We start from the raw sequence: 23,612 nt of genomic DNA on the forward strand, positions 1-23,612 counted from the left end.
GTCGGTGTTGGTGTCAGTCGGTGTTGGAGTCGGTGTCGGTGTCGGAGTCGGTGTCGTTGTCGGTGTCGGAGTCGGTGTCGTTGTCGGAGTCGGTGTCGTTGTCGGAGTCGGTGTCGGAGTCGGTGTCGGAGTCGGTGTCGGAGTCGGTGTCGGTGTCGGAGTCGGTGTCGTTGTCGGTGTCGGAGTCGGTGTCGTTGTCGGAGTCGGAGTCGGTGTCGGAGTCGGTGTCGGAGTCGGTGTCGGAGTCGGTGTCGTTGTCGGAGTCGGTGTCGGAGTCGGTGTCGGATTCGGTGTCGGAGTCGGTGTCGGTGTCGTTGTCAGTGTCGGAGTGGGTGTCGTTGTCGGAGTCGGTGTCGGAGTCGGTGTCGGTGTCGGCGTCGGAGTCGTCGTCGGAGTCGGCGTCGGAGTCGGCGTCGGAGTCGGTGTCGGAGTCGGTGTCGTTGTCGGAGTCGGTGTCGGAGTCGGTGTCGGTGTCGGATTCGGTGTCGGAGTCGGTGTCGGTGTCGGAGTCGGTGTCGGAGTCGGTGTCGGAGTCGGTGTCGTTGTCGGAGTCGGTGTCGGAGTCGGTGTCGGTGTCGGTGTCGGAGTCGGTGTCGGTGTCGTTGTCAGTGTCGGAGTGGGTGTCGTTGTCGGAGTCGGTGTCGGAGTCGGCGTCGGTGTCGGCGTCGGAGTCGGCGTCGGAGTCGGCGTCGGAGTCGGCGTCGTCGGATTCGGCGTCGGAGTCGTAGTCGGAGTCGGATTCGGAGTCGGTGTCGGAGTCGGTGTCGGAGTCGGAGTTGGTGTCGGTGTCGGAGTCGGTGTCGGTGTCGTTGTCAGTGTCGGAGTCGGTGTCATTGTCGGAGTCGGTGTCGGAGTCGGTGTCGGTGTCGGCGTCGGAGTCGTCGTCGGAGTCGGCGTCGGAGTCCGCGTCGGAGTCGGCGTCAGAGTCGCTGTTGGAGTCGGTGTCATGTGTCGGTGTCGGAGTTGGTGTCGGTGTCGGAGTCGGTGTCGGAGTCGGTGTCGGAGTCGGTGTCGTTGTCGGAGTCGGTGTCGTTGTCGGAGTCGGTGTCGTTGTCAGAGTCAGTGTCGGCGTCGGAGTCGGCGTCGGAGTCGGCGGCGTCGGAGTCGGCGTCGGAGTTGGCGTCGTCAGTGTCGGAGTCGGTGTCGGAGTCGGTGTCGGAGTCGGTGTCGGAGTCGGCGTCGTCGGAGTCGGTGTCGGAGTCGGAGTCGGTGTCGGAGTCGGTTTCGGAGTCGGAGTCGGTGTCGGTGTCGGAGTCGGTGTCGGTGTCGTTGTCAGTGTCGGAGTGGGTGTCGTTGTCGGAGTCGGTGTCGGAGTCGGTGTCGGTGTCGGCGTCGGAGTCGTCGTCGGAGTCGGCGTCGGAGTCGGCGTCGGAGTCGGCGTCGTCGGAGTCGGCGTCGGAGTCGGAGTCGGAGTCGGAGTCGGTGTCGGAGTCGGTGTCGGAGTCGGAATCGGTGTCGTTGTCGGAGTCGGTGTCGGAGTCGGTGTCGGTGTCGGAGTCGGTGTCGGAGTCGGTGTCGGAGTCGGTGTCGTTGTCGGAGTCGGTGTCGGAGTCGGTGTCGGTGTCGGTGTCGGAGTCGGTGTCGGTGTCGTTGTCAGTGTCGGAGTGGGTGTCGTTGTCGGAGTCGGTGTCGGAGTCGGTGTCGGTGTCGGCGTCGGAGTCGTCGTCGGAGTCGGCGTCGGAGTCGGCGTCGGAGTCGGCGTCGTCGGATTCGGCGTCGGAGTCGTAGTCGGAGTCGGATTCGGAGTCGGTGTCGGAGTCGGTGTCGGAGTCGGAGTTGGTGTCGGTGTCGGAGTCGGTGTCGGTGTCGTTGTCAGTGTCGGAGTCGGTGTCATTGTCGGAGTCGGTGTCGGAGTCGGTGTCGGTGTCGGCGTCGGAGTCGTCGTCGGAGTCGGCGTCGGAGTCCGCGTCGGAGTCGGCGTCAGAGTCGCTGTTGGAGTCGGTGTCATGTGTCGGTGTCGGAGTTGGTGTCGGTGTCGGAGTCGGTGTCGGAGTCGGTGTCGGAGTCGGTGTCGTTGTCGGAGTCGGTGTCGTTGTCGGAGTCGGTGTCGTTGTCGGAGTCAGTGTCGGCGTCGGAGTCGGCGTCGGAGTCGGCGGCGTCGGAGTCGGCGTCGGAGTTGGCGTCGTCAGTGTCGGAGTCGGTGTCGGAGTCGGTGTCGGAGTCGGTGTCGGAGTCGGCGTCGTCGGAGTCGGTGTCGGAGTCGGAGTCGGTGTCGGAGTCGGTTTCGGAGTCGGAGTCGGTGTCGGTGTCGGAGTCGGTGTCGGTGTCGTTGTCAGTGTCGGAGTGGGTGTCGTTGTCGGAGTCGGTGTCGGAGTCGGTGTCGGTGTCGGCGTCGGAGTCGTCGTCGGAGTCGGCGTCGGAGTCGGCGTCGGAGTCGGCGTCGTCGGAGTCGGCGTCGGAGTCGGAGTCGGAGTCGGAGTCGGAGTCGGTGTCGGAGTCGGTGTCGGAGTCGGAGTTGGTGTCAGTGTCGGAGTCGGTGTCGGTGTCGTTGTCAGTGTCGGAGTCGGTGTCGTTGTCGGAGTCGGTGTCGGAGTCGGTGTCGGTGTCGGCGTCGGAGTCGTCGTCGGAGTTGGCGTCGGAGTCCGCGTCGGAGTCGGCGTCGTCGGAGTCGGTGTCGGAGTCGGTGTCAGAGTCGGTGTCCGAGTCGGTGTCGGTGTTGGTGTCGGAGTCGGTGTCGGCGTCAGAGTCAGAGTCGGTGTCAGTCAGAGTCAGAGTCGGTGTCGGATTCGGTGTCGGATTCGGTGTCGGAGTCGGTGTCAGAGTCAGAGTCGGTGTTGGATTCGGTGTCGGTGTTGGTGTCAGTCGGTGTTGGAGTCGGTGTCGGTGTCGGAGTCGGTGTCGTTGTCGGTGTCGGCGTCGGTGTCGTTGTCGGAGTCGGTGTCGTTGTCGGAGTCGGTGTCGGAGTCGGTGTCGGAGTCGGTGTCGGTGTCGGAGTCGGTGTCGTTGTCGGTGTCGGAGTCGGTGTCGTTGTCGGAGTCGGAGTCGGTTTCGGAGTCGGTGTCGGAGTCGGTGTCGGAGTCGGTGTCGTTGTCGGAGTCGGTGTCGGAGTCGGCGTCGGAGTCGGCGTCGGAGTCGGCGTCGGAGTCGGCGTCGTTGTCGGTGTCGGAGTCGGTGTCGGAGTCGGAGTCGGTGTCGGTGCCGGAGTCGGTGTTGGAGTCGGTGTCGGTGTCATTGTCGGAGTCGGTGTCGGAGTCGGTGTCGTTGTCGGTGTCGGAGTCGGTGTTGTTTTCGGTGTCGCTGTCGGTGTCATTGTCGGTGTCGGAGTCGGTGTCGGAGTCGCTGTTGGAGTCGGTGTCATGTGTCGGTGTCGGAGTTGGTGTCGGTGTCAGAGTCGGTGTCGGAGTCGGTGTCGGAGTCGGTGTCGGAGTCGGTGTCGTTGTCGGAGTCGGTGTCGTTGTCGGAGTCGGTGTCGTTGTCGGAGTCAGTGTCGGCGTCGGAGTCGGCGTCGGAGTCGGCGTCGGAGTCGGCGGCGTCGGAGTCGGCGTCGGAGTCGGCGTCGTCAGCGTCGGAGTCGGAGTCGGTGTTGGAGTCGTCGTCGGAGTCGGAGTCGTCGTCGGTGTCGTCGTCGGTGCCGGAGTCGGTGTCGGTGTCGGAGTCGGTGTCGGAGTCGGTGTCGGTGTCGGAGTCGGTGTCGGTGTTGGATTCGGTGTCGGAGTCAGTGTCGGAGTCGGTGTCGATGTCGGAGTCGGTGTCGGAGTCGGTGTCGGAGTCGGTGTCGGAGTCGGTGTCAGAGTCGGTGTCCGAGTCGGTGTCGGTGTTGGTGTCGGAGTCGGTGTCGGCGTCAGAGTCAGAGTCGGTGTCAGTCAGAGTCAGAGTCGGTGTCGGATTCGGTGTCGGATTCGGTGTCGGAGTCGGTGTCAGAGTCAGTGTCAGAGTCGGTGTTGGATTCGGTGTCGGTGTTGGTGTCAGTCGGTGTTGGAGTCGGTGTCGGTGTCGGAGTCGGTGTCGTTGTCGGTGTCGGAGTCGGTGTGGTTGTCGGTGTCGGAGTCGGTGTCGGAGTCGCTGTCGGAGTCGGTGTCATGTGTCGGTGTCGGATTCGGAGTTGTTGTCGGAGTCGGTGTCGGTGTCGGTGTCGTTATCGGAGTCGGAGTCGGTGTCGGAGTCGGTGTCGGAGTCGGTGTCGGAGTCGGTGTCGGAGTCGGTGTCGTTGTCGGAGTCGGTGTCGTTGTCGGAGTCGGTGTCGTTGTCGGAGTCGGTGTCGTTGTCGGAGTCAGTGTCGGAGTCGGTGTCGGAGTTGGTGTCGGTGTCGGAGTCGGTGTCGGAGTCATTGTCGGAGTCGGTGTCGGAGTCGGTGTCGGAGTCTGTGTCGGAGTCTCTGTCGGAGTCTCTGTCGGAGTCTCTGTCGGAGTCCGTGTCGGAGTCCGTGTCGGAGTCGGTGTCGGATTCGGAGTCGGTGTCGGATTCGGTGTCGGAGTCGGAGTCGGTGTCGGATTCGGTGTTGGAGTAAGAGTCGGTGTCGGATTCGGTGTCGGAGTCGGTGTCGGATTCGGTGTCGGAGTCGGTGTCGGTGTCGGAGTCGGTGTCGGTGTCGTTGTCGGAGTCAGAGTCGGTGTCGTTGTCGGAGTCGGTGTCATTGTCGGAGTTGGTGTCGTTGTCGGAGTCGGTGTCGGAGTCGGTGTCGTTGGCGTCGGAGTCGGAGTCGGCGTCGGCGTCGGAGTCGGTGTCGTTGGCGTCGGAGTCGGAGTCGGCGTCGGCGTCGGCGTCGGAGTCGTCGTCGGAGTCATTGTCGGAGTCGGCGTCGGCGTCGTCGGAGTCCGAGTTGGCGTTGGAGACGGTGTCGTTGTCGGAGTCGGTGTCGGTGTCAGAGTCGGCGTCGGAGTCGGCGTCGTCGGAGTCGGCGTCGGAGTCGGAGTCGGCGTCGGAGTCGGAGTCAGAGTCGGTGTCGTTGTCGGAGTCGGTGTCGGAGTCAGTGTTGGAGTCGGTGTCGTTGTCGGAGTCAGTGTCGGAGTCGGTGTCGGAGTTGGAGTCGTTGTCGGTGTAGGTGTCGGTGTCGGAGTCGGTGTCGGAATCGGTGTCTTTGTCACTGTCGGAGTTGGAATCGGATTCGGAGTCGGTGTCGGTGTCGGTGTCGGAGTCAGAGTCGGTGTCATAGTCGGATTCAGTGTCGGAGTCTGAGTCTGAGTCGGTGTCGGAGTCGGTGTCGGAGTCAGAGTTGGTGTCATAGTCGGATTCAGTGTCTGAGTCGGTGTCGGTTTCGGAGTCGGTGTCGGTGTCGTAGTCGGTGTCGGAGTCGGTGACGGAGTCGGTGTCGGAGTCGGTGTCGGTGTCGGAGTCGGTGTCGGAGTCGGTGTCGGTGTCGGAGTCGGTGTCGGAGTCGGAGTCGGTGTCGGTTTCGGAGTCAGTGTCGGAGTCGGTGTCGGAGTCGGTGTCGGTGTCGGAGTCAGTTTCGGTTTTGGAGTCGGAGTCGGTGTCGGTGTCGGAGTCGGAGTCGGTGTCGGATTCGGTGTCGGTGTCGGATTTGGTGTCGGTGTCAGATTCGGTATCAGAGTCGGTGTCGGATTCGGTGTCGGAGTCGGAGTCGGTGTTGGATTCAGTGTCGGTGTCGGTGTCAGTCGGTGTCGGAGTCGGTGACGGAGTCGGTGTCGGAGTCGGAATCGGAGTAGGTTTCGGATTCGGAGTTGGTGTCGGTGTCGGAGTCGGTGTCGGAGTCGGTGTCGGAGTCTGTGTCGGAGTCTGTGTCGGAGTCAGAGTCGGTGTCGGATTCGGTGTCGGATTCGGTGTCGGAGTCGGAGTCGGTGTTGGATTCGGTGTCGGATTCGGTGTCGGAGTCGGAGTCGGAGTCGGTGTCGGAGTCGGTGTCGGTGTCGGAGTCGGAGTCGGTGTCGGAGTCGGTGTCGGTGTCGGAGTCGGAGTCGGTGTCGGATTCGGTGTCGGAGTCGGAGTCGGTGTCGGAGTCGGTGTCGGTGTCGGAGCCGGTGTCTTTGTCACTGTCGGAGTTGGAATCGGATTCGGAGTCGGTGTCGGTGTCGGTGTCGGAGTCAGAGTCGGTGTCATAGTCGGATTCAGTGTCGGAGTCTGAGTCTGAGTCGGTGTCGGAGTCGATGTCGGAGTCAGAGTTGGTGTCATAGTCGGATTCAGTGTCTGAGTCGGTGTCGGTTTCGGAGTCGGTGTCGGTGTCGTAGTCGGTGTCGGAGTCGGTGACGGAGTCGGTGTCGGAGTCGGTGTCGGTGTCGGAGTCGGTGACGGAGTCGGTGTCGGAGTCGGAGTTGGATTCGGAGTCGGTGTCGGAGTTGGAGTCGGTGTAGGTGTCGGTGACGGAGTCGGTGTCGGAGTCGGAGTCGGTGTCAGTCGGAGTCGGAGTCGGTGTCGGTGTCAGAGTCGGATTCGGTGTAGGTGTCGGTGACGGAGTCGGTGTCGAAGTCGGTGTAGGAGTCGGTGTCGGAGCCGGTGTCGGAGTAGGTGTAGGTGTTGGAGTCGGTGTCAGAGTCAGTGTCAGTGTCAGATTCGGTGTCGGTGTCGGAGTCAGAGTCGGTGTCGGTGTCGGATTCGGTGTCGGTGTCAGATTCGGTGTCAGAGTCGGTGTCGGATTCGGTGTCAGTGTCAGATTCAGTGTCAGAGTCGGTGTCGGATTCGGTGTCGGAGTCGGTGTCGGATTCGGTGTCGGTGTCGGAGTCGGTGTCAGTGTCAGTCGGTGTCGGAGTCGGTGACGGAGTCGGTGTCGGAGTCGGAATTGGAGTAGGTTTCGGATTCGGAGTCGGTGTCAGTGTCAGTGTCGGAGTCGGTGTCGGCGTCGGTGTCGGTGTCGGAGTCGGTGACAGAGTCGGTGTCGGAGTCGGTGTCGGTGTCGGAGTCGGTGTCGGTGTCGGAGTCGGAGTCGGTGTCGGAGTCGGTGTCGGAGTCCGTGTCGGAATCCGTGTCAGAGTCGGTGTCGGACTCGGTGTCAGTGTCGGAGTCGGTGACGGAGTAGGAGTCGGTGTCGGAGTCGGTGTCGGTGTCGGAGTCGGTGTCAGTTTCGGAGTCGGTGTCGGTTTCGGAGTCGGTGTCGGATTCGGTGTCGGATTCGGTGTCGGTGTCGGATTTGGTGTCGGTGTCAGATTCGGTATCAGAGTCGGTGTCGGATTCGGTGTCGGAGTCGGAGTCGGTGTTGGATTCAGTGTCGGTGTCGGTGTCAGTCGGTGTTGGAGTCGGTGACGGAGTCGGTGTCGGAGTCGGAATCAGAGTAGGTTTCGGATTCGGAGTTGGTGTCGGTGTCGGAGTCGGTGTCGGAGTCTGTGTCGGAGTCTGTGTCGGAGTCAGAGTCGGTGTCAGATTCGGTGTCGGATTCGGTGTTGGAGTCGGAGTCGGTGTCGGATTCGGTGTCGGATTCGGTGTCGGAGTCGGAGTCGGTGTCGGAGTCGGTGTCGGTGTCGGAGTCGGAGTCGTTGTCGGTGTCGGTGTCGGAGTCGGTGTCGGATTCGGTGTCGGAGTCGGAGTCGGTGTCGGTGTCGGTGTCGGAGTCGGTGTCGGATTCGGTGTTGGAGTCGGAGTCGGTGTCGGTGTCAGTGTCGGAGTTGGTGTCGGAGTCGGAGTCGGTGTCGGTGTCGGAGTCGGAGTTGGTGTCGGTGTCGGATTCGATGTCGGAGTCGGTGACGGAGTCGGTGTCGGAGTCGGAGTCGGAGTCGGTGTCGGAGTCGGTGTCGGAGTCGGAGTCGGTGTCGGAGTCGGTGTCGGAGTCCGTGTTGGAATCTGTGTCGGAGTCGGTGTCGGACTCGGTGTCAGTGTCGGAGTCGGTGATGGAGTTGGAGTCGGTGTCGGAGTCGGTGTCGGTGTCGGAGTCGGTGTCGGTTTCGGAGTCGGTGTCGGTTTCGGAGTCGGTGACGGAGTCGGTGACGGAGTCGGTGTCGGATTCGGTGTCGGTGTCGGATTCGGTGTCAGTGTCGGATTTGGTGTCGGTGTCAGATTCGGTATCAGAGTCGGTGTCGGATTCGGTGTCGGAGTCGGAGTCGGTGTTGGATTCAGTGTCGGTGTCGGTGTCAGTCGGTGTCGGAGTCGGTGACGGAGTCGGTGTCGGAGTCGGAATCGGAGTAGGTTTCGGATTCGGAGTTGGTGTCGGTGTCGGAGTCGGTGTCAGATTCGGTGTCAGAGTCGGAGTCGGTGTCGGAGTCGGAGTCGGTGTCGGAGTCGGTGTCGGTGTCGGAGTCGGTGTCGGATTCGGTGTCGGAGTCAGAGTCGGTGTCGGATTCGGTGTCGGATTCGGTGTCGGTGTCGGATTCGGTGTCGGATTCGTTGTCGGAGTCGGAGTCGGAGTCGGTGTCGGAGTCGGTGTCGGAGTCGGAGTCGGTGTCGGAGTCGGTGTCGGTGTCGGAGTCGGAGTCGGTGTCAGATTCGGTGTCGGAGTCGGAGTCGGAGTCGGTGTCGGAGTCGGTGTCGGTGTCGGAGTCGGTGTCGGATTCGGTGTCGGAGTCGGAGTCGGTGTCGGTGTCGGTGTCCGTGTCGGAGTCGGAGTCGGTGTCGGAGTCGGAGTCGGTGTCGGAGTCGGAGTCGGTGTCGGTGTCGGATTCGGTGTCGGAGTCGGTGACGGAGTCGGAGTCGGTGTCGGAGTCGGTGTCGGAGTCGGAGTCGGAGTCGGTGACGGAGTCGGTGTCGGAGTCGGTGTCGGAGTCGGAGTCGGTGTCGGAGTCGGTGTCGGTGTCGGAGTCGGAGTCGGTGTCAGATTCGGTGTCGGAGTCGGTGTCAGTTTCGGAGTCGGTGTCGGTTTCGGAGTCGGTGACGGAGTCGGTGACGGAGTCGGTGTCGGATTCGGTGTCGGATTCGGTGTCGGTGTCGGATTTGGTGTCGGTGTCAGATTCGGTATCAGAGTCGGTGTCGGATTCGGTGTCGGAGTCGGAGTCGGTGTTGGATTCAGTGTCGGTGTCGGTGTCAGTCGGTGTTGGAGTCGGTGACGGAGTCGGTGTCGGAGTCGGAATCGGAGTAGGTTTCGGATTCGGAGTTGGTGTCAGTGTCGGAGTCGGTGTCGGAGTCTGTGTCGGAGTCTGTGTTGGAGTCTGTGTCGGAGTCAGAGTCGGTGTCAGATTCGGTGTCGGATTCGGTGTTGGAGTCGGAGTCGGTGTCGGATTCGGTGTCGGATTCGGTGTCGGAGTCGGAGTCGGAGTCGGTGTCGGAGTCGGTGTCGGTGTCGGAGTCGGAGTCGGTGTCGGAGTCGGTGTCGGTGTCGGAGTCGGTGTCGGATTCGGTGTCGGAGTCGGAGTCGGTGTCGGAGTCGGTGTCGGTGTCGGTGTCGGAGTCGGTGTCGGATTCGGTGTTGGAGTCGGAGTCGGTGTCGGTGTCAGTGTCGGAGTTGGTGTCGGAGTCGGAGTCGGTGTCGGTGTCGGAGTCGGAGTTGGTGTCGGTGTCGGATTCGATGTCGGAGTCGGTGACGGAGTCGGTGTCGGAGTCGGAGTCGGAGTCGGTGTCGGAGTCGGTGTCGGAGTCGGAGTCGGTGTCGGAGTCGGTGTTGGAGTCCGTGTTGGAATCCGTGTCGGAGTCGGTGTCGGACTCGGTGTCAGTGTCGGAGTCGGTGATGGAGTTGGAGTTGGTGTCGGAGTCGGTGTCGGTGTCGGAGTCGGTGTCGGTTTCGGAGTCGGTGTCGGTTTCGGAGTCGGTGACGGAGTCGGTGACGGAGTCGGTGTCGGATTCGGTGTCGGTGTCGGATTCGGTGTCAGTGTCGGATTTGGTGTCGGTGTCAGATTCGGTATCAGAGTCGGTGTCGGATTCGGTGTCGGAGTCGGAGTCGGTGTTGGATTCAGTGTCGGTGTCGGTGTCAGTCGGTGTCGGAGTCGGTGACGGAGTCGGTGTCGGAGTCGGAATCGGAGTAGGTTTCGGATTCGGAGTTGGTGTCGGTGTCGGAGTCGGTGTCAGATTCGGCGTCGGAGTCTGTGTCGGAGTCTGTGTCGGAGTCTGTGTCGGAGTCAGAGTCGGTGTCGGATTCGGTGTCGGATTCGGTGTCGGAGTCGGTGTCGGATTCGGTGTCGGATTCGGTGTCGGAGTCGGAGTCGGAGTCGGTGTCGGAGTCGGTGTTGGAGTCGGACTCGGTGTCGGAGTCGGTGTCGGTGTCGGAGTCGGAGTCGGTGTCGGATTCGGTGTCAGAGTCGGAATCGGAGTCGGTGTCGGAGTCGGTGTCGGTGTCGGAGTCGGTGTCGGATTCGGTGTCGGAGTCAGAGTCGGTGTCGGATTCGGTGTCGGATTCGGTGTCGGTGTCGGATTCGGTGTCGGATTCGGTGTCGGATTCGGTGTCGGAGTCGGAGTCGGAGTCGGTGTCGGAGTCGGTGTCGGAGTCGGAGTCGGTGTCGGAGTCGGTGTCGGTGTCGGAGTCGGAGTCGGTGTCAGATTCGGTGTCGGAGTCGGAGTCGGAGTCGGTGTCGGAGTCGGTGTCGGTGTCGGAGTCGGTGTCGGATTCGGTGTCGGAGTCGGAGTCGGTGTCGGTGTCCGTGTCGGAGTCGGAGTCGGTGTCGGAGTCGGAGTCGGTGTCGGTGTCGGATTCGGTGTCGGAGTCGGTGACGGAGTCGGTGTCGGAGTCGGTGTCGGAGTCGGTGTCGGAGTCGGTGTCGGATTCGGTGTCAGTGTCGGAGTCGGTGTCGGAGTCGGTGTCGGAGTCGGTGTCGGTGTCGGAGTCAGTGTCGGTGTCGGATTCGGTGTCGGTGTCGGTTTCGGAGTCGGTGACGGAGTCGGTGTCTGATTCGGTGTCGGTGTCAGATTCGGTGTCGGTGTCGGTGTCAGTGTCGGAGTCGGTGTCGGAGTCGGTGTCGGTGTCGGTGTCGGAGTCGGTGTCGGAGTCGGTGTCGGAGTCGGTGCCGGAGTCGGTGTCGGAGTCGGTGCCGGAGTCTGTGCCGGAGTCTGTGTCGGAGTCTGTGTCGGAGTCTCTGTCGGAGTCCGTGTCGGAGCCCGTGTCGGAGTCGGTGTCGGATTCGGAGTCGGTGTCGGAGTCGGTGTCGGAGTCGGTGTCGGAGTCGGTGTCGGAGTCGGTGTCGGTGTCGGAGTCGGTGTCGTTGTCGGTGTCGGAGTCGGTGTCGTTGTCGGAGTCGGAGTCGGTGTCGGAGTCGGTGTCGGAGTCGGTGTCGGAGTCGGTGTCGTTGTCGGAGTCGGTGTCGGAGTCGGTGTCGGATTCGGTGTCGGAGTCGGTGTCGGTGTCGTTGTCAGTGTCGGAGTGGGTGTCGTTGTCGGAGTCGGTGTCGGAGTCGGTGTCGGTGTCGGCGTCGGAGTCGTCGTCGGAGTCGGCGTCGGAGTCGGCGTCGGAGTCGGTGTCGGAGTCGGTGTCGTTGTCGGAGTCGGTGTCGGAGTCGGTGTTGGTGTCGGAGTCGGTGTCGGAGTCGGTGTCGGAGTCGGTGTCGTTGTCGGAGTCGGTGTCGGAGTCGGTGTCGGTGTCGGAGTCGGTGTCGGTGTCGTTGTCAGTGTCGGAGTGGGTGTCGTTGTCGGTGTCGGAGTCGGTGTCGGTGTCGGCGTCGGAGTCGTCGTCGGAGTCGGCGTCGGAGTCGGCGTCGGAGTCGGCGTCGTCGGATTCGGCGTCGGAGTCGTAGTCGGAGTCGGATTCGGAGTCGGTGTCGGAGTCGGTGTCGGAGTCGGAGTTGGTGTCGGTGTCGGAGTCGGTGTCGGTGTCGTTGTCAGTGTCGGAGTCGGTGTCATTGTCGGAGTCGGTGTCGGAGTCGGTGTCGGTGTCGGCGTCGGAGTCGTCGTCGGAGTCGGCGTCGGAGTCCGCGTCGGAGTCGGCGTCAGAGTCGCTGTTGGAGTCGGTGTCATGTGTCGGTGTCGGAGTTGGTGTCGGTGTCGGAGTCGGTGTCGGAGTCGGTGTCGGAGTCGGTGTCGTTGTCGGAGTCGGTGTCGTTGTCGGAGTCAGTGTCGGCGTCGGAGTCGGCGTCGGAGTCGGCGTCGGAGTCGGCGGCGTCGGAGTCGGCGTCGGAGTTGGCGTCGTCAGTGTCGGAGTCGGTGTCGGAGTCGGTGTCGGAGTCGGTGTCGGAGTCGGCGTCGTCGGAGTCGGTGTCGGAGTCGGAGTCGGTGTCGGAGTCGGTTTCGGAGTCGGAGTCGGTGTCGGTGTCGGAGTCGGTGTCGGTGTCGTTGTCAGTGTCGGAGTGGGTGTCGTTGTCGGAGTCGGTGTCGGAGTCGGTGTCGGTGTCGGCGTCGGAGTCGTCGTCGGAGTCGGCGTCGGAGTCGGCGTCGGAGTCGGCGTCGTCGGAGTCGGCGTCGGAGTCGTAGTCGGAGTCGGATTCGGAGTCGGAGTCGGTGTCGGAGTCGGTGTCGGAGTCGGAGTTGGTGTCAGTGTCGGAGTCGGTGTCGGTGTCGTTGTCAGTGTCGGAGTCGGTGTCGTTGTCGGAGTCGGTGTCGGAGTCGGTGTCGGTGTCGGCGTCGGAGTCGTCGTCGGAGTTGGCGTCGGAGTCCGCGTCGGAGTCGGCGTCGTCGGAGTCGGTGTCGGAGTCGGTGTCAGAGTCGGTGTCCGAGTCGGTGTCGGTGTTGGTGTCGGAGTCGGAGTCGGTGTCGGAGTCGGTGTCGGTGTCGGAGTCGGTGTCGGATTCGGTGTCGGAGTCGGAGTCGGTGTCGGAGTCGGTGTCGGTGTCGGTGTCGGAGTCGGTGTCGGATTCGGTGTTGGAGTCGGAGTCGGTGTCGGTGTCAGTGTCGGAGTTGGTGTCGGAGTCGGAGTCGGTGTCGGTGTCGGAGTCGGAGTTGGTGTCGGTGTCGGATTCGATGTCGGAGTCGGTGACGGAGTCGGTGTCGGAGTCGGAGTCGGAGTCGGTGTCGGAGTCGGTGTCGGAGTCGGAGTCGGTGTCGGAGTCGGTGTTGGAGTCCGTGTTGGAATCCGTGTCGGAGTCGGTGTCGGACTCGGTGTCAGTGTCGGAGTCGGTGATGGAGTTGGAGTTGGTGTCGGAGTCGGTGTCGGTGTCGGAGTCGGTGTCGGTTTCGGAGTCGGTGTCGGTTTCGGAGTCGGTGACGGAGTCGGTGACGGAGTCGGTGTCGGATTCGGTGTCGGTGTCGGATTCGGTGTCAGTGTCGGATTTGGTGTCGGTGTCAGATTCGGTATCAGAGTCGGTGTCGGATTCGGTGTCGGAGTCGGAGTCGGTGTTGGATTCAGTGTCGGTGTCGGTGTCAGTCGGTGTCGGAGTCGGTGACGGAGTCGGTGTCGGAGTCGGAATCGGAGTAGGTTTCGGATTCGGAGTTGGTGTCGGTGTCGGAGTCGGTGTCAGATTCGGCGTCGGAGTCTGTGTCGGAGTCTGTGTCGGAGTCTGTGTCGGAGTCAGAGTCGGTGTCGGATTCGGTGTCGGATTCGGTGTCGGAGTCGGTGTCGGATTCGGTGTCGGATTCGGTGTCGGAGTCGGAGTCGGTGTCGGAGTCGGTGTTGGAGTCGGACTCGGTGTCGGAGTCGGTGTCGGTGTCAGAGTCGGAGTCGGTGTCGGATTCGGTGTCAGAGTCGGAGTCGGAGTCGGTGTCGGAGTCGGTGTCGGTGTCGGAGTCGGTGTCGGATTCGGTGTCGGAGTCAGAGTCGGTGTCGGATTCGGTGTCGGATTCGGTGTCGGTGTCGGATTCGGTGTCGGATTCGGTGTCGGAGTCGGAGTCGGAGTCGGTGTCGGAGTCGGTGTCGGAGTCGGAGTCGGTGTCGGAGTCGGTGTCGGTGTCGGAGTCGGAGTCGGTGTCAGATTCGGTGTCGGAGTCGGAGTCGGAGTCGGTGTCGGAGTCGGTGTCGGTGTCGGAGTCGGTGTCGGATTCGGTGTCGGAGTCGGAGTCGGTGTCGGTGTCCGTGTCCGTGTCGGAGTCGGAGTCGGTGTCGGAGTCGGAGTCGGTGTCGGTGTCGGATTCGGTGTCGGAGTCGGTGACGGAGTCGGTGTCGGAGTCGGTGTCGGAGTCGGTGTCGGAGTCGGTGTCGGATTCGGTGTCAGTGTCGGAGTCGGTGTCGGAGTCGGTGTCGGAGTCGGTGTCGGTGTCGGAGTCAGTGTCGGTGTCGGATTCGGTGTCGGTGTCGGTTTCGGAGTCGGTGACGGAGTCGGTGTCTGATTCGGTGTCGGTGTCAGATTCGGTGTCGGTGTCGGTGTCAGTGTCGGAGTCGGTGTCGGAGTCGGTGTCGGTGTCGGTGTCGGAGTCGGTGTCGGAGTCGGTGTCGGAGTCGGTGCCGGAGTCGGTGTCGGAGTCGGTGCCGGAGTCTGTGCCGGAGTCTGTGCCGGAGTCTGTGTCGGAGTCTGTGTCGGAGTCTCTGTCGGAGTCCGTGTCGGAGCCCGTGTCGGAGTCAGTGTCGGATTCGGAGTCGGTGTCGGAGTCGGTGTCGGAGTCGGTGTCGGAGTCGGTGTCGGAGTCGGTGTCGGTGTCGGAGTCGGTGTCGTTGTCGGTGTCGGAGTCGGTGTCGTTGTCGGAGTCGGAGTCGGTGTCGGAGTCGGTGTCGGAGTCGGTGTCGGAGTCGGTGTCGTTGTCGGAGTCGGTGTCGGAGTCGGTGTCGGATTCGGTGTCGGAGTCGGTGTCGGTGTCGTTGTCAGTGTCGGAGTGGGTGTCGTTGTCGGAGTCGGTGTCGGAGTCGGTGTCGGTGTCGGCGTCGGAGTCGTCGTCGGAGTCGGCGTCGGAGTCGGCGTCGGAGTCGGTGTCGGAGTCGGTGTCGTTGTCGGAGTCGGTGTCGGAGTCGGTGTTGGTGTCGGAGTCGGTGTCGGAGTCGGTGTCGGAGTCGGTGTCGTTGTCGGAGTCGGTGTCGGAGTCGGTGTCGGTGTCGGTGTCGGAGTCGGTGTCGGTGTCGTTGTCAGTGTCGGAGTGGGTGTCGTTGTCGGAGTCGGTGTCGGAGTCGGTGTCGGTGTCGGCGTCGGAGTCGTCGTCGGAGTCGGCGTCGGAGTCGGCGTCGGAGTCGGCGTCGTCGGATTCGGCGTCGGAGTCGTAGTCGGAGTCGGATTCGGAGTCGGTGTCGGAGTCGGTGTCGGAGTCGGAGTTGGTGTCGGTGTCGGAGTCGGTGTCGGTGTCGTTGTCAGTGTCGGAGTCGGTGTCATTGTCGGAGTCGGTGTCGGAGTCGGTGTCGGTGTCGGCGTCGGAGTCGTCGTCGGAGTCGGCGTCGGAGTCCGCGTCGGAGTCGGCGTCAGAGTCGCTGTTGGAGTCGGTGTCATGTGTCGGTGTCGGAGTTGGTGTCGGTGTCGGAGTCGGTGTCGGAGTCGGTGTCGGAGTCGGTGTCGTTGTCGGAGTCGGTGTCGTTGTCGGAGTCAGTGTCGGCGTCGGAGTCGGCGTCGGAGTCGGCGTCGGAGTCGGCGGCGTCGGAGTCGGCGTCGGAGTTGGCGTCGTCAGTGTCGGAGTCGGTGTCGGAGTCGGTGTCGGAGTCGGTGTCGGAGTCGGCATCGTCGGAGTCGGTGTCGGAGTCGGAGTCGGTGTCGGAGTCGGTTTCGGAGTCGGAGTCGGTGTCGGTGTCGGAGTCGGTGTCGGTGTCGTTGTCAGTGTCGGAGTGGGTGTCGTTGTCGGAGTCGGTGTCGGAGTCGGTGTCGGTGTCGGCGTCGGAGTCGTCGTCGGAGTCGGCGTCGGAGTCGGCGTCGGAGTCGGCGTCGTCGGAGTCGGCGTCGGAGTCGTAGTCGGAGTCGGATTCGGAGTCGGAGTCGGTGTCGGAGTCGGTGTCGGAGTCGGAGTTGGTGTCAGTGTCGGAGTCGGTGTCGGTGTCGTTGTCAGTGTCGGAGTCGGTGTCGTTGTCGGAGTCGGTGTCGGAGTCGGTGTCGGTGTCGGCGTCGGAGTCATCGTCGGAGTTGGCGTCGGAGTCCGCGTCGGAGTCGGCGTCGTCGGAGTCGGTGTCGGAGTCGGTGTCAGAGTCGGTGTCCGAGTCGGTGTCGGTGTTGGTGTCGGAGTCGGTGTCGGCGTCAGAGTCAGAGTCGGTGTCAGTCAGAGTCAGAGTCGGTGTCGGATTCGGTGTCGGATTCGGTGTCGGAGTCGGTGTCAGAGTCAGAGTCGGTGTTGGATTCGGTGTCGGTGTTGGTGTCAGTCGGTGTTGGAGTCGGTGTCGGTGTCGGAGTCGGTGTCGTTGTCGGTGTCGGCGTCGGTGTCGTTGTCGGAGTCGGTGTCGTTGTCGGAATCGGTGTCGGAGTCGGTGTCGGAGTCGGTGTCGGAGTCGGTGTCGGTGTCGGAGTCGGTGTCGTTGTCGGTGTCGGAGTCGGTGTCGTTGTCGGAGTCGGAGTCGGTTTCGGAGTCGGTGTCGGAGTCGGTGTCGGAGTCGGTGTCGTTGTCGGAGTCGGTGTCGGAGTCGGTGTCGGAGTCGGCGTCGGAGTCGGCGTCGGAGTCGGCGTCGGAGTCGGCGTCGTTGTCGGTGTCGGAGTCGGTGTCGGAGTCGGAGTCGGTGTCGGTGCCGGAGTCGGTGTTGGAGTCGGTGTCGGTGTCATTGTCGGAGTCGGTGTCGGAGTCGGTGTCGTTGTCGGTGTCGGAGTCGGTGTTGTTTTCGGTGTCGCTGTCGGTGTCATTGTCGGTGTCGGAGTCGGTGTCGGAGTCGCTGTTGGAGTCGGTGTCATGTGTCGGTGTCGGAGTTGGTGTCGGTGTCAGAGTCGGTGTCGGAGTCGGTGTCGGAGTCGGTGTCGGAGTCGGTGTCGTTGTCGGAGTCGGTGTCGTTGTCGGAGTCGGTGTCGTTGTCGGAGTCAGTGTCGGAGTCGGTGTCGGATTCGGTGTCAGTGTCGGAGTCGGTGTCGGAGTCGGTGTCGGAGTCGGTGTCGGTGTCGGAGTCAGTGTCGGTGTCGGATTCGGTGTCGGTGTCGGTTTCGGAGTCGGTGACGGAGTCGGTGTCTGATTCGGTGTCGGTGTCAGATTCGGTGTCGGTGTCGGTGTCAGTGTCGGAGTCGGTGTCGGAGTCGGTGTCGGTGTCGGTGTCGGAGTCGGTGTCGGAGTCGGTGTCGGAGTCGGTGCCGGAGTCGGTGTCGGAGTCGGTGCCGGAGTCTGTGCCGGAGTCTGTGCCGGAGTCTGTGTCGGAGTCTGTGTCGGAGTCTCTGTCGGAGTCCGTGTCGGAGCCCGTGTCGGAGTCGGTGTCGGATTCGGAGTCGGTGTCGGAGTCGGTGTCGGAGTCGGTGTCGGAGTCGGTGTCGGAGTCGGTGTCGGTGTCGGAGTCGGTGTCGTTGTCGGTGTCGGAGTCGGTGTCGTTGTCGGAGTCGGAGTCGGTGTCGGAGTCGGTGTCGGAGTCGGTGTCGGAGTCGGTGTCGTTGACGGAGTCGGTGTCGGAGTCGGTGTCGGATTCGGTGTCGGAGTCGGTGTCGGTGTCGTTGTCAGTGTCGGAGTGGGTGTCGTTGTCGGAGTCGGTGTCGGAGTCGGTGTCGGTGTCGGCGTCGGAGTCGTCGTCGGAGTCGGCGTCGGAGTCGGCGTCGGAGTCGGTGTCGGAGTCGGTGTCGTTGTCGGAGTCGGTGTCGGAGTCGGTGTTGGTGTCGGAGTCGGTGTCGGAGTCGGTGTCGGAGTCGGTGTCGTTGTCGGAGTCGGTGTCGGAGTCGGTGTCGGTGTCGGTGTCGGAGTCGGTGTCGGTGTCGTTGTCAGTGTCGGAGTGGGTGTCGTTGTCGGAGTCGGTGTCGGAGTCGGTGTCGGTGTCGGCGTCGGAGTCGTCGTCGGAGTCGGCGTCGGAGTCGGCGTCGGAGTCGGCGTCGTCGGATTCGGCGTCGGAGTCGTAGTCGGAGTCGGATTCGGAGTCGGTGTCGGAGTCGGTGTCGGAGTCGGAGTTGGTGTCGGTGTCGGAGTCGGTGTCGGTGTCGTTGTCAGTGTCGGAGTCGGTGTCATTGTCGGAGTCGGTGTCGGAGTCGGTGTCGGTGTCGGCGTCGGAGTCGTCGTCGGAGTCGGCGTCGGAGTCCGCGTCGGAGTCGGCGTCAGAGTCGCTGTTGGAGTCGGTGTCATGTGTCGGTGTCGGAGTTGGTGTCGGTGTCGGAGTCGGTGTCGGAGTCGGTGTCGGAGTCGGTGTCGTTGTCGGAGTCGGTGTCGTTGTCGGAGTCAGTGTCGGCGTCGGAGTCGGCGTCGGAGTCGGCGTCGGAGTCGGCGGCGTCGGAGTCGGCGTCGGAGTTGGCGTCGTCAGTGTCGGAGTCGGTGTCGGAGTCGGTGTCGGAGTCGGTGTCGGAGTCGGCGTCGTCGGAGTCGGTGTCGGAGTCGGAGTCGGTGTCGGAGTCGGTTTCGGAGTCGGAGTCGGTGTCGGTGTCGGAGTCGGTGTCGGTGTCGTTGTCAGTGTCGGAGTGGGTGTCGTTGTCGGAGTCGGTGTCGGAGTCGGTGTCGGTGTCGGCGTCGGAGTCGTCGTCGGAGTCGGCGTCGGAGTCGGCGTCGGAGTCGGCGTCGTCGGAGTCGGCGTCGGAGTCGTAGTCGGAGTCGGATTCGGAGTCGGAGTCGGTGTCGGAGTCGGTGTCGGAGTCGGAGTTGGTGTCAGTGTCGGAGTCGGTGTCGGTGTCGTTGTCAGTGTCGGAGTCGGTGTCGTTGTCGGAGTCGGTGTCGGAGTCGGTGTCGGTGTCGGCGTCGGAGTCGTCGTCGGAGTTGGCGTCGGAGTCCGCGTCGGAGTCGGCGTCGTCGGAGTCGGTGTCGGAGTCGGTGTCAGAGTCGGTGTCCGAGTCGGTGTCGGTGTTGGTGTCGGAGTCGGTGTCGGCGTCAGAGTCAGAGTCGGTGTCAGTCAGAGTCAGAGTCGGTGTCGGATTCGGTGTCGGATTCGGTGTCGGAGTCGGTGTCAGAGTCAGAGTCGGTGTTGGATTCGGTGTCGGTGTTGGTGTCAGTCGGTGTTGGAGTCGGTGTCGGTGTCGGAGTCGGTGTCGTTGTCGGTGTCGGCGTCGGTGTCGTTGTCGGAGTCGGTGTCGTTGTCGGAATCGGTGTCGGAGTCGGTGTCGGAGTCGGTGTCGGAGTCGGTGTCGGTGTCGGAGTCGGTGTCGTTGTCGGTGTCGGAGTCGGTGTCGTTGTCGGAGTCGGAGTCGGTTTCGGAGTCGGTGTCGGAGTCGGTGTCGGAGTCGGTGTCGTTGTCGGAGTCGGTGTCGGAGTCGGTGTCGGAGTCGGCGTCGGAGTCGGCGTCGGAGTCGGCGTCGGAGTCGGCGTCGTTGTCGGTGTCGGAGTCGGTGTCGGAGTCGGAGTCGGTGTCGGTGCCGGAGTCGGTGTTGGAGTCGGTGTCGGTGTCATTGTCGGAGTCGGTGTCGGAGTCGGTGTCGTTGTCGGTGTCGGAGTCGGTGTTGTTTTCGGTGTCGCTGTCGGTGTCATTGTCGGTGTCGGAGTCGGTGTCGGAGTCGCTGTTGGAGTCGGTGTCATGTGTCGGTGTCGGAGTTGGTGTCGGTGTCAGAGTCGGTGTCGGAGTCGGTGTCGGAGTCGGTGTCGGAGTCGGTGTCGTTGTCGGAGTCGGTGTCGTTGTCGGAGTCGGTGTCGTTGTCGGAGTCAGTGTCGGCGTCGGAGTCGGCGTCGGAGTCGGCGTCGGAGTCGGCGGCGTCGGAGTCGGCGTCGGAGTCGGCGTCGTCAGCGTCGGAGTCGGAGTCGGTGTTGGAGTCGTCGTCGGAGTCGGAGTCGTCGTCGGTGTCGTCGTCGGTGCCGGAGTCGGTGTCGGTGTCGGAGTCGGTGTCGGAGTCGGTGTCGGTGTCGGAGTCGGTGTCGGTGTTGGATTCGGTGTCGGAGTCAGTGTCGGAGTCGGTGTCGATGTCGGAGTCGGTGTCGGAGTCGGTGTCGGAGTCGGTGTCGGAGTCGGTGTCAGAGTCGGTGTCCGAGTCGGTGTCGGTGTTGGTGTCGGAGTCGGTGTCGGCGTCAGAGTCAGAGTCGGTGTCAGTCAGAGTCAGAGTCGGTGTCGGATTCGGTGTCGGATTCGGTGTCGGAGTCGGTGTCAGAGTCAGTGTCAGAGTCGGTGTTGGATTCGGTGTCGGTGTTGGTGTCAGTCGGTGTTGGAGTCGGTGTCGGTGTCGGAGTCGGTGTCGTTGTCGGTGTCGGAGTCGGTGTGGTTGTCGGTGTCGGAGTCGGTGTCGGAGTCGCTGTCGGAGTCGGTGTCATGTGTCGGTGTCGGATTCGGAGTTGTTGTCGGAGTCGGTGTCGGTGTCGGTGTCGTTATCGGAGTCGGAGTCGGTGTCGGAGTCGGTGTCGGAGTCGGTGTCGGAGTCGGTGTCGGAGTCGGTGTCGTTGTCGGAGTCGGTGTCGTTGTCGGAGTCGGTGTCGTTGTCGGAGTCGGTGTCGTTGTCGGAGTCAGTGTCGGAGTCGGTGTCGGAGTTGGTGTCGGTGTCGGTGTCGGAGTCGGTGTCGGAGTCATTGTCGGAGTCGGTGTCGGAGTCGGTGTCGGAGTCTGTGTCGGAGTCTCTGTCGGAGTCTCTGTCGGAGTCTCTGTCGGAGTCCGTGTCGGAGTCCGTGTCGGAGTCGGTGTCGGATTCGGAGTCGGTGTCGGATTCGGTGTCGGAGTCGGAGTCGGTGTCGGATTCGGTGTTGGAGTAAGAGTCGGTGTCGGATTCGGTGTCGGAGTCGGTGTCGGATTCGGTGTCGGAGTCTGTGTCGGAGTCGGTGTCGGTGTCGTTGTCGGAGTCAGAGTCGGTGTCGTTGTCGGAGTCGGTGTCATTGTCGGAGTCGGTGTCGTTGTCGGAGTCGGTGTCGGAGTCGGTGTCGTTGGCGTCGGAGTCGGAGTCGGCGTCGGCGTCGGAGTCGGTGTCGTTGGCGTCGGAGTCGGAGTCGGCGTCGGCGTCGGCGTCGGAGTCGTCGTCGGAGTCATTGTCGGAGTCGGCGTCGGCGTCGTCGGAGTCCGAGTTGGCGTTGGAGACGGTGTCGTTGTCGGAGTCGGTGTCGGTGTCAGAGTCGGCGTCGGAGTCGGCGTCGTCGGAGTCGGCGTCGGAGTCGGCGTCGGAGTCGGAGTCAGAGTCGGTGTCGTTGTCGGAGTCGGTGTCGGAGTCAGTGTTGGAGTCGGTGTCGTTGTCGGAGTCAGTGTCGGAGTCGGTGTCGGAGTTGGAGTCGTTGTCGGTGTAGGTGTCGGTGTCGGAGTCGGTGTCGGAATCGGTGTCTTTGTCACTGTCGGAGTTGGAATCGGATTCGGAGTCGGTGTCGGTGTCGGTGTCGGAGTCAGAGTCGGTGTCATAGTCGGATTCAGTGTCGGAGTCTGAGTCTGAGTCGGTGTCGGAGTCGGTGTCGGAGTCAGAGTTGGTGTCATAGTCGGATTCAGTGTCTGAGTCGGTGTCGGTTTCGGAGTCGGTGTCGGTGTTGTAGTCGGTGTCGGAGTCGGTGACGGAGTCGGTGTCGGAGTCGGTGTCGGTGTCGGAGTCGGTGTCGGAGTCGGTGTCGGTGTCGGAGTCGGTGTCGGAGTCGGAGTCGGTGTCGGTTTCGGAGTCAGTGTCGGAGTCGGTGTCGGAGTCGGTGTCGGTGTCGGAGTCAGTTTCGGTTTTGGAGTCGGAGTCGGTGTCGGTGTCGGAGTCGGAGTCGGTGTCAGATTCGGTGTCGGTGTCGGATTTGGTGTCGGTGTCAGATTCGGTATCAGAGTCGGTGTCGGATTCGGTGTCGGAGTCGGAGTCGGTGTTGGATTCAGTGTCGGTGTCGGTGTCAGTCGGTGTCGGAGTCGGTGACGGAGTCGGTGTCGGAGTCGGAATCGGAGTAGGTTTCAGATTCGGAGTTGGTGTCGGTGTCGGAGTCGGTGTCGGAGTCGGTGTCGGAGTCTGTGTCGGAGTCTGTGTCGGAGTCAGAGTCGGTGTCGGATTCGGTGTCGGATTCGGTGTCGGAGTCGGAGTCGGTGTTGGATTCGGTGTCGGATTCGGTGTCGGAGTCGGAGTCGGAGTCGGTGTCGGAGTCGGTGTCGGTGTCGGAGTCGGAGTCGGTGTCGGAGTCGGTGTCGGTGTCGGAGTCGGAGTCGGTGTCGGATTCGGTGTCGGAGTCGGAGTCGGTGTCGGAGTCGGTGTCGGTGTCGGAGCCGGTGTCTTTGTCACTGTCGGAGTTGGAATCGGATTCGGAGTCGGTGTCGGTGTCGGTGTCGGAGTCAGAGTCGGTGTCATAGTCGGATTCAGTGTCGGAGTCTGAGTCTGAGTCGGTGTCGGAGTCGATGTCGGAGTCAGAGTTGGTGTCATAGTCGGATTCAGTGTCTGAGTCGGTGTCGGTTTCGGAGTCGGTGTCGGTGTCGTAGTCGGTGTCGGAGTCGGTGACGGAGTCGGTGTCGGAGTCGGTGTCGGTGTCGGAGTCGGTGACGGAGTCGGTGTCGGAGTCGGAGTTGGATTCGGAGTCGGTGTCGGAGTTGGAGTCGGTGTAGGTGTCGGTGACGGAGTCGGTGTCGGAGTCGGAGTCGGTGTCAGTCGGAGTCGGAGTCGGTGTCGGTGTCAGAGTCGGATTCGGTGTAGGTGTCGGTGACGGAGTCGGTGTCGAAGTCGGTGTAGGAGTCGGTGTCGGAGCCGGTGTCGGAGTAGGTGTAGGTGTCGGAGTCGGTGTCAGAGTCAGTGTCAGTGTCAGATTCGGTGTCGGTGTCGGAGTCAGAGTCGGTGTCGGTGTCGGATTCGGTGTCGGTGTCAGATTCGGTGTCAGAGTCGGTGTCGGATTCGGTGTCAGTGTCAGATTCAGTGTCAGAGTCGGTGTCGGATTCGGTGTCGGAGTCGGTGTCGGATTCGGTGTCGGTGTCGGAGTCGGTGTCAGTGTCAGTCGGTGTCGGAGTCGGTGACGGAGTCGGTGTCGGAGTCGGAATTGGAGTAGGTTTCGGATTCGGAGTCGGTGTCAGTGTCAGTGTCGGAGTCGGTGTCGGCGTCGGTGTCGGTGTCGGAGTCGGTGACAGAGTCGGTGTCGGAGTCGGTGTCGGTGTCGGAGTCGGTGTCGGTGTCGGAGTCGGAGTCGGTGTCGGAGTCGGTGTCGGAGTCCGTGTCGGAATCCGTGTCAGAGTCGGTGTCGGACTCGGTGTCAGTGTCGGATTCGGTGTCGGTGTCGGATTTGGTGTCGGTGTCAGATTCGGTATCAGAGTCGGTGTCGGATTCGGTGTCGGAGTCGGAGTCGGTGTTGGATTCAGTGTCGGTGTCGGTGTCAGTCGGTGTTGGAGTCGGTGACGGAGTCGGTGTCGGAGTCGGAATCAGAGTAGGTTTCGGATTCGGAGTTGGTGTCGGTGTCGGAGTCGGTGTCGGAGTCTGTGTCGGAGTCTGTGTCGGAGTCTGTGTCGGAGTCAGAGTCGGTGTCAGATTCGGTGTCGGATTCGGTGTTGGAGTCGGAGTCGGTGTCGGATTCGGTGTCGGATTCGGTGTCGGAGTCGGAGTCGGTGTCGGAGTCGGTGTCGGTGTCGGAGTCGGAGTCGTTGTCGGAGTCGGTGTCGGTGTCGGAGTCGGTGTCGGATTCGGTGTCGGAGTCGGAGTCGGTGTCGGTGTCGGTGTCGGAGTCGGTGTCGGATTCGGTGTTGGAGTCGGAGTCGGTGTCGGTGTCAGTGTCGGAGTTGGTGTCGGAGTCGGAGTCGGTGTCGGAGTCGGAGTTGGTATCGGTGTCGGATTCGATGTCGGAGTCGGTGACGGAGTCGGTGTCGGAGTCGGAGTCGGAGTCGGTGTCGGAGTCGGTGTCGGAGTCGGAGTCGGTGTCGGAGTCGGTGTCGGAGTCCGTGTTGGAATCCGTGTCGGAGTCGGTGTCGGACTCGGTGTCAGTGTCGGAGTCGGTGATGGAGTTGGAGTCGGTGTCGGAGTCGGTGTCGGTGTCGGAGTCGGTGTCGGTTTCGGAGTCGGTGTCGGTTTCGGAGTCGGTGACGGAGTCGGTGACGGAGTCGGTGTCGGATTCGGTGTCGGTGTCGGATTCGGTGTCAGTGTCGGATTTGGTGTCGGTGTCAGATTCGGTATCAGAGTCGG

Source organism: Somniosus microcephalus, chromosome 6 (genome assembly GCF_052327205.1).
Source record: "Somniosus microcephalus isolate GS21.2 chromosome 6, FLI_Smic_1.0, whole genome shotgun sequence".
NCBI classification, from domain to species: Eukaryota; Metazoa; Chordata; class Chondrichthyes; order Squaliformes; family Somniosidae; genus Somniosus; species Somniosus microcephalus.